The sequence below is a fragment of the Stegostoma tigrinum genome (genome assembly GCF_030684315.1).
Source record: "Stegostoma tigrinum isolate sSteTig4 chromosome 35 unlocalized genomic scaffold, sSteTig4.hap1 SUPER_35_unloc_1, whole genome shotgun sequence".
Lineage (NCBI taxonomy): Eukaryota > Metazoa > Chordata > Chondrichthyes > Orectolobiformes > Stegostomatidae > Stegostoma > Stegostoma tigrinum.
This window is the reverse complement of record NW_026728047.1, coordinates 570,863-581,567: the sequence shown is the minus strand read 5'-3', so window position 1 is coordinate 581,567 and position 10,705 is coordinate 570,863.

Genomic DNA, 10,705 nt, shown 5'->3' with positions numbered 1-10,705 from the left:
TTCAGCCCCTCTGTTTCAGCCCCTCTGTTTCAGCTCCTCTGTTTCTCGCCCTCTGTTTCTCGCCATCTGTTTCAGCCCCTCTGTTTCTCGCCCTCTGTTTCAGCCCCTCTGTTTCAGCCCCTCTGTTTCAGCCCCTCTGTTTCAGCTCCTCTGTTTCTCGCCCTCTGTTTCTCGCCATCTGTTACAGCCCCTCTGTTTCTCGCACTCTGTTTCAGCCCCTCTGTTTCTCGCCCTCTGTTTCAGCCCCTCTGTTCAGCCCCTCTGTTTCAGCCCCTCTGATTCAGCCGCTCTGTTTCAGCCCCTCTGCTTCTCGCCCTCTGTTTCTCGCCCTCTGTTTCTCGCTCTCTGTTTCTCGCCCTCTGCTTCTCGCCCTCCTTTTCAGCCCCTCTGTTTCTCGCCCTCTGTTTCAAACCCTCTGTTTCAGCCCCTCAGTTTCTCGCCCTCTGTTTCAGCCCCTCTGTTTCTCGCCCTCTGTTTCGGCCCCTCTGTTTCAGCCCCTCTGTATCAGCCCCTCTGTTTCAGCCCCTCTGTTTCTCGCCGTCTGTTTCTCGCCCTCTGTTTCAGCCCCTCTGTTTCAGCCACTCTCTTTCAGCCCCTCTATTACAGCCCCTCTGCTTCTCGCCCTCAGTTTCTCGCCCTCTGTTTCTCGCTTTCTGTTTCTCGCCCTCTGTTTCTCGCCCTCTGTTTCAGCCCCTCTGTTTCAGCCCCTCTGTTTCAGCCCCTCTGTTTCTCGCCCTCTGTTTCAGCCACTCTGTTTCAGCCCCTCTGTTTCAGCCTCTCTGTTTCAGCCCCTCAGTTTCTCGCCCTCTGTTTCAGCCCCTCTGTTTCAGCCCCTCTGTTTCTCGCCCTCTGTTTCAGCCCCTCTGTTTCAGCCCCTCTGTATCAGCCCCTCTGTTTCAGCCCCTCTGTTTCTAGCCCTCTGTTTCTCGCCCTCTGTTTCGCGCCCTCTGTTTCAGCCCCTCTGTTTCAGCCCCTCTGTTTCAGCCCCTCTGTTTCAGCCCATCTGTTTCAGCCCCTCTGTTTCAGCCCATCTGTTTCTCGCCCTCTGTTTCTCGCTCTCTGTTTCAGCCCCTCTGTTTCAGCCCCTCTGTTTCAGCCCCTCTGTTTCAGCCCATCTGTTTCTCGCCCTCTGTTTCTCGCTCTCTGTTTCTTGCCCTCTGTTTCTCGCCCTCTGTTTCAGCCCCTCTGTTTCTCGCCCTCTGTTTCAGCCCCTCTGTTTCAACCCCTCTGTTTCAGCTCCTCTGTTTCTCACCCTCTGTTTCAGCCCCTCTGTTTCAGCCCCTCTGTATCAGCCCCTCTGTTTCAGCCCCTCTGTTTCTCGCCCTCTGTTTCAGCCCCTCTGTTTCAGCCCCTCTGTTTCAGCCCCTCTGTTTCAGCTCCTCTGTTTCTCGCCCTCTGTTTCTCGCCATCTGTTTCAGCCCCTCTGTTTCTCGCCCTCTGTTTCAGCCCCTCTGTTTCAGCCCCTCTGTTTCAGCCCCTCTGTTTCAGCTCCTCTGTTTCTCGCCCTCTGTTTCTCGCCATCTGTTTCAGCCCCTCTGTTTCTCGCACTCTGTTTAAGCCCCTCTGTTCAGCCCCTCTGTTTCAGCCCCTCTGTTTCAGCCGCTCTGTTTCACCCCCTCTGCTTCTCGCCCTGTGTTTCTCACCCTCTGTTTCTCGCTCTCTGTTTCTCGCCCTCTGTTTCTCGCCCTCATTTTCAGCCCTTCTGTTTCTCGCCCTCTGTTTCAAACCCTCTGTTTCAGCCCCTCAGTTTCTCGCCCTCTGTTTCAGCCCCTCTGTTTCTCGCCCTCTGTTTCAGCCCCTCTGTTTCAGCCCCTCTGTATCAGCCCCTCTGTTTCAGCCCCTCTGTTTCTCGCCGTCTGTTTCTCGCCCTCTGTTTCAGCCCCTCTGTTTCAGCCACTCTCTTTCAGCCCCTCTATTACAGCCCCTCTGCTTCTCGCCCTCTGTTTCTCGCCCTCTGTTTCTCGCTTTCTGTTTCTCGCCCTCTGTTTCTCGCCCTCTGTTTCAGCCCCTCTGTTTCAGCCCCTCTGTTTCAGCCCCTCTGTTTCTCGCCCTCTGTTTCAGCCCCTCTGTTTCTCGCCCTCTGTTTCAGCCACTCTGTTTCAGCCCCTCTGTTTCAGCCCCTCTGTTTCAGCCCCTCTGTTTCTCGCCCTCTGTTTCAGCCCCTCTGTTTCAGCCCCTCTGTTTCTCGCCCTCTGTTTCAGCCCCTCTGTTTCAGCCCCTCTGTATCAGCCCCTCTGTTTCAGCCCCTCTGTTTCTAGCCCTCTGTTTCTCGCCCTCTGTTTCTCGCCCTCTGTTTCAGCCCCTCTGTTTCAGCCCCTCTGTTTCAGCCCCTCTGTTTCAGCCCATCTGTTTCTCGCCCTCTGTTTCTCGCTCTCTGTTACTTGCCCTCTGTTTCTCGCCCTCTGTTTCAGCCCCTCTGTTTCTCTCCCTCTGTTTCAGCCCCTCTGTTTCAACCCCTCTGTTTCAGCTCCTCTGTTTCTCGCCCTCTGTTTGTCGCCCTCTGTTTCAGCACCTCTGTTTCTCGCACTCTGTTTCAGTCCCTCTGTTTCTCGCCCTCTGTTTCAGCCCCTCTGTTACAGCCCCTCTGTTTCAGCCCCTCTGTTTCTCGCCCTCTGTTTCAGCCCCTCTGTTTCTCGCTCTCTGTTTCAGCCCCTCTGTTTCTCGCTCTCTGTTTCTCGCCCTCTGTTCCTGGCCCTCTGTTTCAGCCCCTCTGTTTCAGCCCCTCTGGTTCAGCCCCTCTGTTTCAGCCCCTCTGTTTCTCGCCCTCTGTTTCAGCCTCTCTGTTTCTCGCCCTATGTTTCAGCCCCTCTGTTTCAGCCCCTCTGTAACAGCCCCCCTGTTTCAGCCCCTCTGTTTATCGCCCTCTGTTTCTCGCCCTCTGTTTCAGCCCCTCTGTTTCAGCCCCTCTATTTCAGCCCCTCTGTTTCAGCCCCTCTGTTTCTCGTACTATGTTTCTCGCCCTCTGTTTCTCGCTTTCTGTTTCTCGCCCTCTGTTTCTCGCCCTCTGTTTCAGCCCCTCTGTTTCAGCCCCTCTGTTTCAGCCCCTCTGTTTCTCGCCCTCTGTTTCAGCCCCTCTGTTTCTCGCCCTCTGTTTCAGCCCCTCTGTTTCAGCCCCTCTGTTTCAGCCCCGCTGTTTCATCCCCTCTGTTTCTCGCCCTCTTTTTCAGCCCCTCTGTTTCAGCCTCTCTGTTTCACGCCCTCTGTTTCAGCCCCTCTGTTTCAGCCCCTCTGTATCAGCCCCTCTGTTTCAGCCCCTCTGTTTCTAGCCCTCTGTTTCTCGCCCTCTGTTTCAGCCCCTCTGTTTCAGCCCCTCTGTTTCAGCCCCTCTGTTTCAGCCCCTCTGTTTCAGCCCCACTGTTTCTCGCCCTCTGTTTCTCGCCCTCTGTTTCTCACCCTCTGTTTCAGCCCCTCTGTTTCAGCCCCTCTGTATCAGCCCCTCTGTTTCAGCCCCTCTGTTTCACCACCTCTGTTTCAGCCCCTCTGTTTCAGCCCCTCTGTTTCAGCCCCTCTGTTTCAGCTCCTCTGTTTCTCGCCCTCTGTTTCTCGCCATCTGTTTCAGCCCCACTGTTTCTCGCACTCTGTTTCAGCCCCTCTGTTTCTCGCCCTCTGTTTAAGCCCCACTGTTTCAGCCCGTCTGTTTCAGCCCCTCTGTTTCTCGCCCTCTGATTCAGCCCCTCTGTTTCAGCCCTTCTGTTTCTCGCCCACTGTTTCAGCCCCTCTGATTCAGCCCCTCTGTATCAGCCCCTCTGCTTCAGCCACTCTGTTTCAGCCCCTCTGTATCAGCCCCTCTGTTTCAGCCCCTCTGTTTCTCGCCCTCTGTTTCAGACCCTCTGTTTCAGCCCCTCAGCTTCAGCCCCTCTGTTTCAGCTCCTCTGTTTCTCGCCCTCTGTTTCTCGCCCTCTGTTTCAGCCCCTCTGTTTCAGCCCCTCTGTTTCAGCCCCTCTGTTTCATCCCCTCTGTTTCTCGCCCTCTGTTTCAGCCCCTCTGTTTCAGCCTCTCTGTTTCTCGCCCTCTGTTTCAGCCCCTCTGTTTCAGCCCCTCTGTATCAGCCCCTCTGTTTCAGCCCCTCTGTTTCTAGCCCTCTGTTTCTCGCCCTCTGTTTCAGCCCCTCTCTTGCAGCCCCTCTGTTTCAGCCCCTCTGTTTCAGCCCCTCTGTTTCTCGCCCTCTGTTTCCCACTCTCTGTTTCTCGCCACGTGTTTCTCGCCCTCTGTTTCAGCCCCTCTGATCCAGCCCCTCCGTATCAGCCCCTCTGTTTCAGCCCCTCTGTTTCTCGCCCTCTGTTTCAGCCCCTCTGTTTCAGCCCCTCTGTTTCAGCTCCACTGTTTCAGTCCCTCTGTTTCTCGCCATCTGTTTCAGTCCCTCTGTTTCTCGCAATCTTTTTCAGCCCCTGTGTTTCTCGCCCTCTGTTTCAGCCCCTCTGTTTCAGCCCCTCTGTTTCAGCCCCTCTGTTTCACGCCCTCTGATTCAGCAACTCTGTTTCAGCCCTTCTGTTTCTCGCCCTCTGTTTCAGCCCCTCTGTTTCAGCCCCTCTGTATCAGCCCCTCTGTTTCAGCCACTCTGTTTCAACCCCTCTGTATCAGCCCCTCTGTTTCAGCCCCTCTGTTTCTCGCCCTCTGTTTCTCGCCATCTGTTTCAGCCCCTCTGTTTCTCGCACTCTGTTTCAGCCCCTCTGTTTCTCGCCCTCTGTTTCAGCCCCTCTGTTCAGCCCCTCTGTTTCAGCCGCTCTGTTTCAGCCCCTCTGCTTCTCGCCCTCTGTTTCTCGCCGTCTGTTTCCCGCTCTCTGTTTCTCGCCCTCTGTTTCTCGCACTCTGTTTCAGCCCCTCTGTTTCTCGCCCTCGGTTTCAAACCCTCTGTTTCAGCCCCTCATTTTCTCGCCCTCTGTTTCAGCCCCTCTGTTTCTCGCCCTTTGTTTCAGCCCCTCTGTTTCAGCCCCTCTGTATCAGCCCCTCTTTTTCAGCCCCTCTGTTTCTCGCCCTCTGTTTCTCGCCCTCTGTTTCAGCCCCTCTGATCCAGCCCCTCCGTATCAGCCCCTCTGTTTCAGCCCCTCTGTTTCTCGCCCTCTGTTTCAGCCCCTCTGTTTCAGCCCCTCTGTTTCAGCCCCTCTGTTTCAGCTCCTCTGTTTCAGTCCCTCTGTTTCTCGCCATCTGTTAGTGTCCCTCTGTTTCTCGCAATCTTTTTCAGCCCCTGTGTTTCTCGCCCTCTGTTTCAGCCCCTCTGTTTCAGCCCCTCTGTTTCAGCCCCTCTGTTTCGCGCCCTCTGATTCAGCCCCTCTGTTTCAGCCCTTCTGTTTCTCGCCCTCTGTTTCAGCCCCTCTGTTTCAGCCCCTCTGTATCAGCCCCTCTGTTTCAGCCACTCTGTTTCAACCCCTCTGTATCAGACCCTCTGTTTCAGCCCCTCTGTTTCTCGCCCTCTGTTTCTCGCCATCTGTTTCAGCCCCTCTGTTTCTCGCACTCTGTTTCAGCCCCTCTGTTTCTCGCCCTCTGTTTCAGCCCCTCTGTTCAGCCCCTCTGTTTCAGCCCCTCTGTTTCAGCCGCTCTGTTTCAGCCCCTCTGCTTCTCGCCCTCTGTTTCTCGCCGTCTGTTTCCCGCTCTCTGTTTCTCGCCCTCTGTTTCTCGCACTCTGTTTCAGCCCCTCTGTTTCTCGCCCTCGGTTTCAAACCCTCTGTTTCAGCCCCTCATTTTCTCGCCCTCTGTTTCAGCCCCTCTGTTTCTCGCCCTTTGTTTCAGCCCCTCTGTTTCAGCCCCTCTGTATCAGCCCCTCTTTTTCAGCCCCTCTGTTTCTCGCCGTCTGTTTCTCGCCCTCTGTTTCAGCCCCTCTGTTTCAGCCCCTCTCTTTCAGCCCATCTATTACAGCCCCTCTTTTTCTCGCCCTCTGATTCTCGCCCTCTGTTACTCGCTTTCTGTTTCTCGCCCTCTGTTTCTCGCCCTCTGTTTCAGCCCCTCTGTTTCAGCCCCTCTGTTTCAGCCCCTCTGTTTCTCGCCCTCTGTTTCAGCCCCTCTGTTTCTCGCCCTCTGTTTCAGCCACACTGTTTCAGCCCCTCTGTTTCAGCCCCTCTGTTTCAGCCCCTCTGTTTCTCGCTCTCTGTTTCAGCCCCTCTGTTTCAGCCCCTCTGTTTCTCGCCCTCTGTTTCAGCCCCTCTGTTTCAGCCCCTCTGTATCAGCCCCTCTGTTTCAGCCCCTCTGTTTCTAGCCCTCTGTTTCTCGCCCTCTGTTTCTCGCCCTCTGTTTCAGCCACTCTGTTTCAGCCCCTCTGTTTCAGCCCCTCTGTTTCAGCCCCTCTGTTTCTCGCCCTCTGTTTCCCGCCCTCTGTTTCAGCACCTCTGTTTCTCGCACTCTGTTTCAGTTCCTCTGTTTCTCGCCCTCTGTTTCAGCCCCTCTGTTTCAGCCCCTCTGTTTCAGCCCCTCTGTTTCTCGCCCTCTGTTTCAGCCCCTCTGTTTCTCGCCCTCTGTTTCAGCCCCTCTGTTTCTCGCTCTCTGTTTCTCGCCCTCTGTTCCTGGCCCTCTGTTTCAGACCCTCTGTTTCAGCCCCTCTGGTTCAGCCCCTCTGTTTCAGCCCCTCTGTTTCTCGCCCTCTGTTTCAGCCCCTCTGTTTCAGCCCCTCTGTTTCTCGCCCTCTGTTTCAGCCCCTCTGTTTCAGCCCCTCTGTATCAGCCCCTCTGTTTCAGCCCCTCTGTTTCTAGCCCTCTGATTCTCGCCCTCTGTTTCTCGCCCTCTGTTTCAGCCCCTCTGTTTCAGCCCCTCTGTTTCAGCCCCTCTGTTTCAGCCCATCTGTTTCTCGCCCTCTGTTTCTCGCTCTCTGTTTCTCGCCCTCTGTTTCTCGCCCTCTGTTTCAGCCCCTCTGTTTCAGCCCCTCTGTTTCAGCCCCTCTGTTTCAGCCCCTCTGTTTCTCGCCCTCTGTTTCAGCCCCTCTGTTTCTCGCCCTCTGTTTCAGCCGCACTGTTTCTCGCCCTCTGTTTCTCGCCCTCTGATTCAGCCCCTCTGTTTCAGCCCCTCTGTTTCAGCCTCTCTGTTTCAGCCCCTCTGTGTCAGCCCCTCTGTTTCTCGCCCTCTGTTTCTCGCCCTCTGTTACTCGCTCTCTGTTTCTCGCCGACTGTTTCTCGCCCTCTGTTTCAGCCCCTCTGTTTCAGCCCCTCTGGATCAGCCCCTCTGTTTCAGTCCCTCTGTTTCTCGCACTCTGTTTCAGCCCCTCTGTTTCTCGCCCTCTGTTTCTCGACCTCTGTTTCAGCCCCTCTGTTTCAGCCCCTCTGTTTCAGCCCCTCTGTTTCTCGCCCTCTGTTTCAGCCCCTCTGTTTCAGCCCCTCTGTTTCAGCCCCACTGTTTCAGCCCCTCTGTATCTCGCCCTCTGTTTCTCGCCCTCGGTTTCAGCCCCTCTGTTTCTCGCCCTCAGTTTCTCGCCCTCTGTTTCTCGCTTTCTGTTTCTCGCCCTCTGTTTCTCGCCCTCTGTTTCAGCCCCTCTGTTTCAGACCCTCTGTTTCAGCCCCTCTGTTTCTCGCCCTCTGTCTCAGCCCCTCTGTTTCTCGCCCTCTGTTTCAGCCCCTCTGTTTCAGCCCCTCTGTTTCAGCCCCTCTGTTTCATCCCCTCTGTTTCTCGCCCTCTGTTTCAGCCCCTCTGTTTCAGCCCCTCTGTATCAGCCCCTCTGTTTCAGCCCCTCTGTTTCTAGCCCTCTGTTTCTCGCCCTCTGTTTCAGCCCCTCTGTTTCAGCCCCTCTGTTTCAGCCCCTCTGTTTCAGCCCCTCTGTTTCTCGCCCTCTGTTTCTCGCTCTCTGTTTCTCGCCCTCTGTTTCTCGCCCTCTGTTTCAGCCCCTCTGATCCAGCCCCTCTGTATCAGCCCCTCTGGTTCAGCCCCTCTGTTTCTCGCACTCTGTTTCAGTCCCTCTGTTTCTCGCCCTCTGTTTCAGCCCCTCTGTTTCAGCCCCTCTGTTTCTCGCCCTCTGTTTCTCGCTCTCTGTTTCTCGGCCTCTGTTTCTCGCCCTCTGTTTCAGCCCCTCTGTTTCTCGTCCTCTGTTTCAGCCCCTCTGTTTCAACCCCTCTGTTTCAGCTCCTCTGTTTCTCGCCCTCTGTTTCTCGCCCTCTGTTTCAGCCCCTCTGTTTCTCGCACTCTGTTTCAGTCCCTCTGTTTCAGCCCCTCTGTTTCTCGCCATCTGATTCAGCCCCTCTGTTTCAGCTCCTCTGTTTCTCGCCCTCTGTTTCAGTCCCTCTGTTTCAGCCCCTCTGTACCAGCCCCTCTGTTTCAGCCGCACTGTTTCTCGCCCTCTGTTTCTCGCCCTCTGATTCAGCCCCTCTATTTCAGCCCCTCTGTTTCAGCCTCTCTGTTTCAGCCCCTCTGTGTCAGCCCCTCTGTTTCTCGCCCTCTGTTTCTCGCCCTCTGTTTCTCGCTCTCTGTTTCTCGCCGACTGTTTCTCGCCCTCTGTTTCAGCCCCTCTGTTTCAGCCCCTCTGGATCAGCCCCTCTGTTTCAGCCCCTCTGTTTCTCGAACTCTGTTTCAGCCCCTCTGTTTCTCGCCCTCTGTTTCTCGACCTCTGTTTCAGCCCCTCTGTTTCAGCCCCTCTGTTTCAGCCCCTCTGTTTCTCGCCCTCTGTTTCAGCCCCTCTGTTTCAGCCCCTCTGTTTCAGCCCCACTGTTTCAGCCCCTCTGTATCTCGCCCTCTGTTTCTCGCCCTCGGTTTCAGCCCCTCTGTTTCTCGCCCTCAGTTTCTCGCCCTCTGTTTCTCGCTTTCTGTTTCTCGCCCTCTGTTTCTCGCCCTCTGTTTCAGCCCCTCTGTTTCAGACCCTCTGTTTCAGCCCCTCTGTTTCTCGCCCTCTGTCTCAGCCCCTCTGTTTCTCGCCCTCAGTTTCTCGCCCTCTGTTTCTCGCTTTCTGTTTCTCGCCCTCTGTTTCTCGCCCTCTGTTTCAGCCCCTCTGTTTCAGCCCCTCTGTTTCAGCACCTCTGTTTCATCCCCTCTTTTTCTCGCCCTCTGTTTCAGCCCCTCTGTTTCAGCCCCTCTGTATCAGCCCCTCTGTTTCAGCCCCTCTGTTTCTAGCCCTCTGTTTCTCGCCCTCTGTTTCAGCCCCTCTGTTTCAGCCCCTCTGTTTCAGCCCCTCTGTTTCAGCCCCTCTGTTTCTCGCCCTCTGTTTCTCGCTCTCTGTTTCTCGCCCTCTGTTTCTCGCCCTCTGTTTCAGCCCCTCTGATCCAGCCCCTCTGTATCAGCCCCTCTGTTTCAGCCCCTCTGTTTCTCGCCCTCTGTTTCAGCCCCTCTGTTTCAGCCCCTCTGTTTCAGCCCCTCTGTTTCAGCTCCTCTGTTTCTCGCCCTCTGTTTCTCGCCATCTGTTTCAGAACCTCTGTTTCTCGCACTCTGTTTCAGCCCCTCTGTTTCTCGCCCTCTGTTTCAGCCCCTCTGTTTCAGCCCCTCTGTTTCAGCCCCTCTGTTTCTCGCCCTCTGATTCAGCCCCTCTGTTTCAGCCCTTCTGTTTCTCGCCCTCTGTTTCAGCCCCTCTGTTTCAGCCCCTCTGTATCAGCCCCTCTGTTTCAGCCCCTCTGTTTCTAGCCCTCTGTTTCTCGCCCTCTGTTTCAGTCCCTCTGTTTCTCGCCCTCTGTTTCAGCCCCTCTGTTACAGCCCCTCTGTTTCAGCACCTCTGTTTCTCGCCCTCTGTTTCAGCCCCTCTGTTACAGCCCCTCTGTTTCAGCACCTCTGTTTCTCGCAATCTTTTTCAGCCCCTGTGTTTCTCGCCCTCTGTTTCAGCCCCTCTGTTTCAGCCCCTCTGTTTCAGCCCCTCTGTTTCGCGCCCTCTGATTCAGCAACTCTGTTTCAGCCCTTCTGTTTCTCGCCCTCTGTTTCAGCCCCTCTGTTTCAGCCCCTCTGTATCAGCCCCTCTGTTTCAGCCACTCTGTTTCAACCCCTCTGTATCAGCCCCTCTGTTTCAGCCCCTCTGTTTCTCGCCCTCTGTTTCTCGCCATCTGTTTCAGCCCCTCTGTTTCTCGCACTCTGTTTCAGCCCCTCTGTTTCTCGCCCTCTGTTTCAGCCCCTCTGTTCAGCCCCTCTGTTTCAGCCGCTCTGTTTCAGCCCCTCTGCTTCTCGCCCTCTGTTTCTCGCCGTCTGTTTCCCGCTCTCTGTTTCTCGCCCTCTGTTTCTCGCACTCTGTTTCAGCCCCTCTGTTTCTCGCCCTCGGTTTCAAACCCTCTGTTTCAGCCCCTCATTTTCTCGCCCTCTGTTTCAGCCCCTCTGTTTCTCGCCCTTTGTTTCAGCCCCTCTGTTTCAGCCCCTCTGTATCAGCCCCTCTTTTTCAGCCCCTCTGTTTCTCGCCCTCTGTATCTCGCCCTCTGTTTCAGCCCCTCTGATCCAGCCCCTCCGTATCAGCCCCTCTGTTTCAGCCCCTCTGTTTCTCGCCCTCTGTTTCAGCCCCTCTGTTTCAGCCCCTCTGTTTCAGCCCCTCTGTTTCAGCTCCTCTGTTTCAGTCCCTCTGTTTCTCGCCATCTGTTAGTGTCCCTCTGTTTCTCGCAATCTTTTTCAGCCCCTGTGTTTCTCGCCCTCTGTTTCAGCCCCTCTGTTTCAGCCCCTCTGTTTCAGCCCCTCTGTTTCGCGCCCTCTGATTCAGCCCCTCTGTTTCAGCCCTTCTGTTTCTCGCCCTCTGTTTCAGCCCCTCTGTTTCAGCCCCTCTGTATCAGCCCCTCTGTTTCAGCCACTCTGTTTCAACCCCTCTGTATCAGACCCTCTGTTTCAGCCCCTCTGT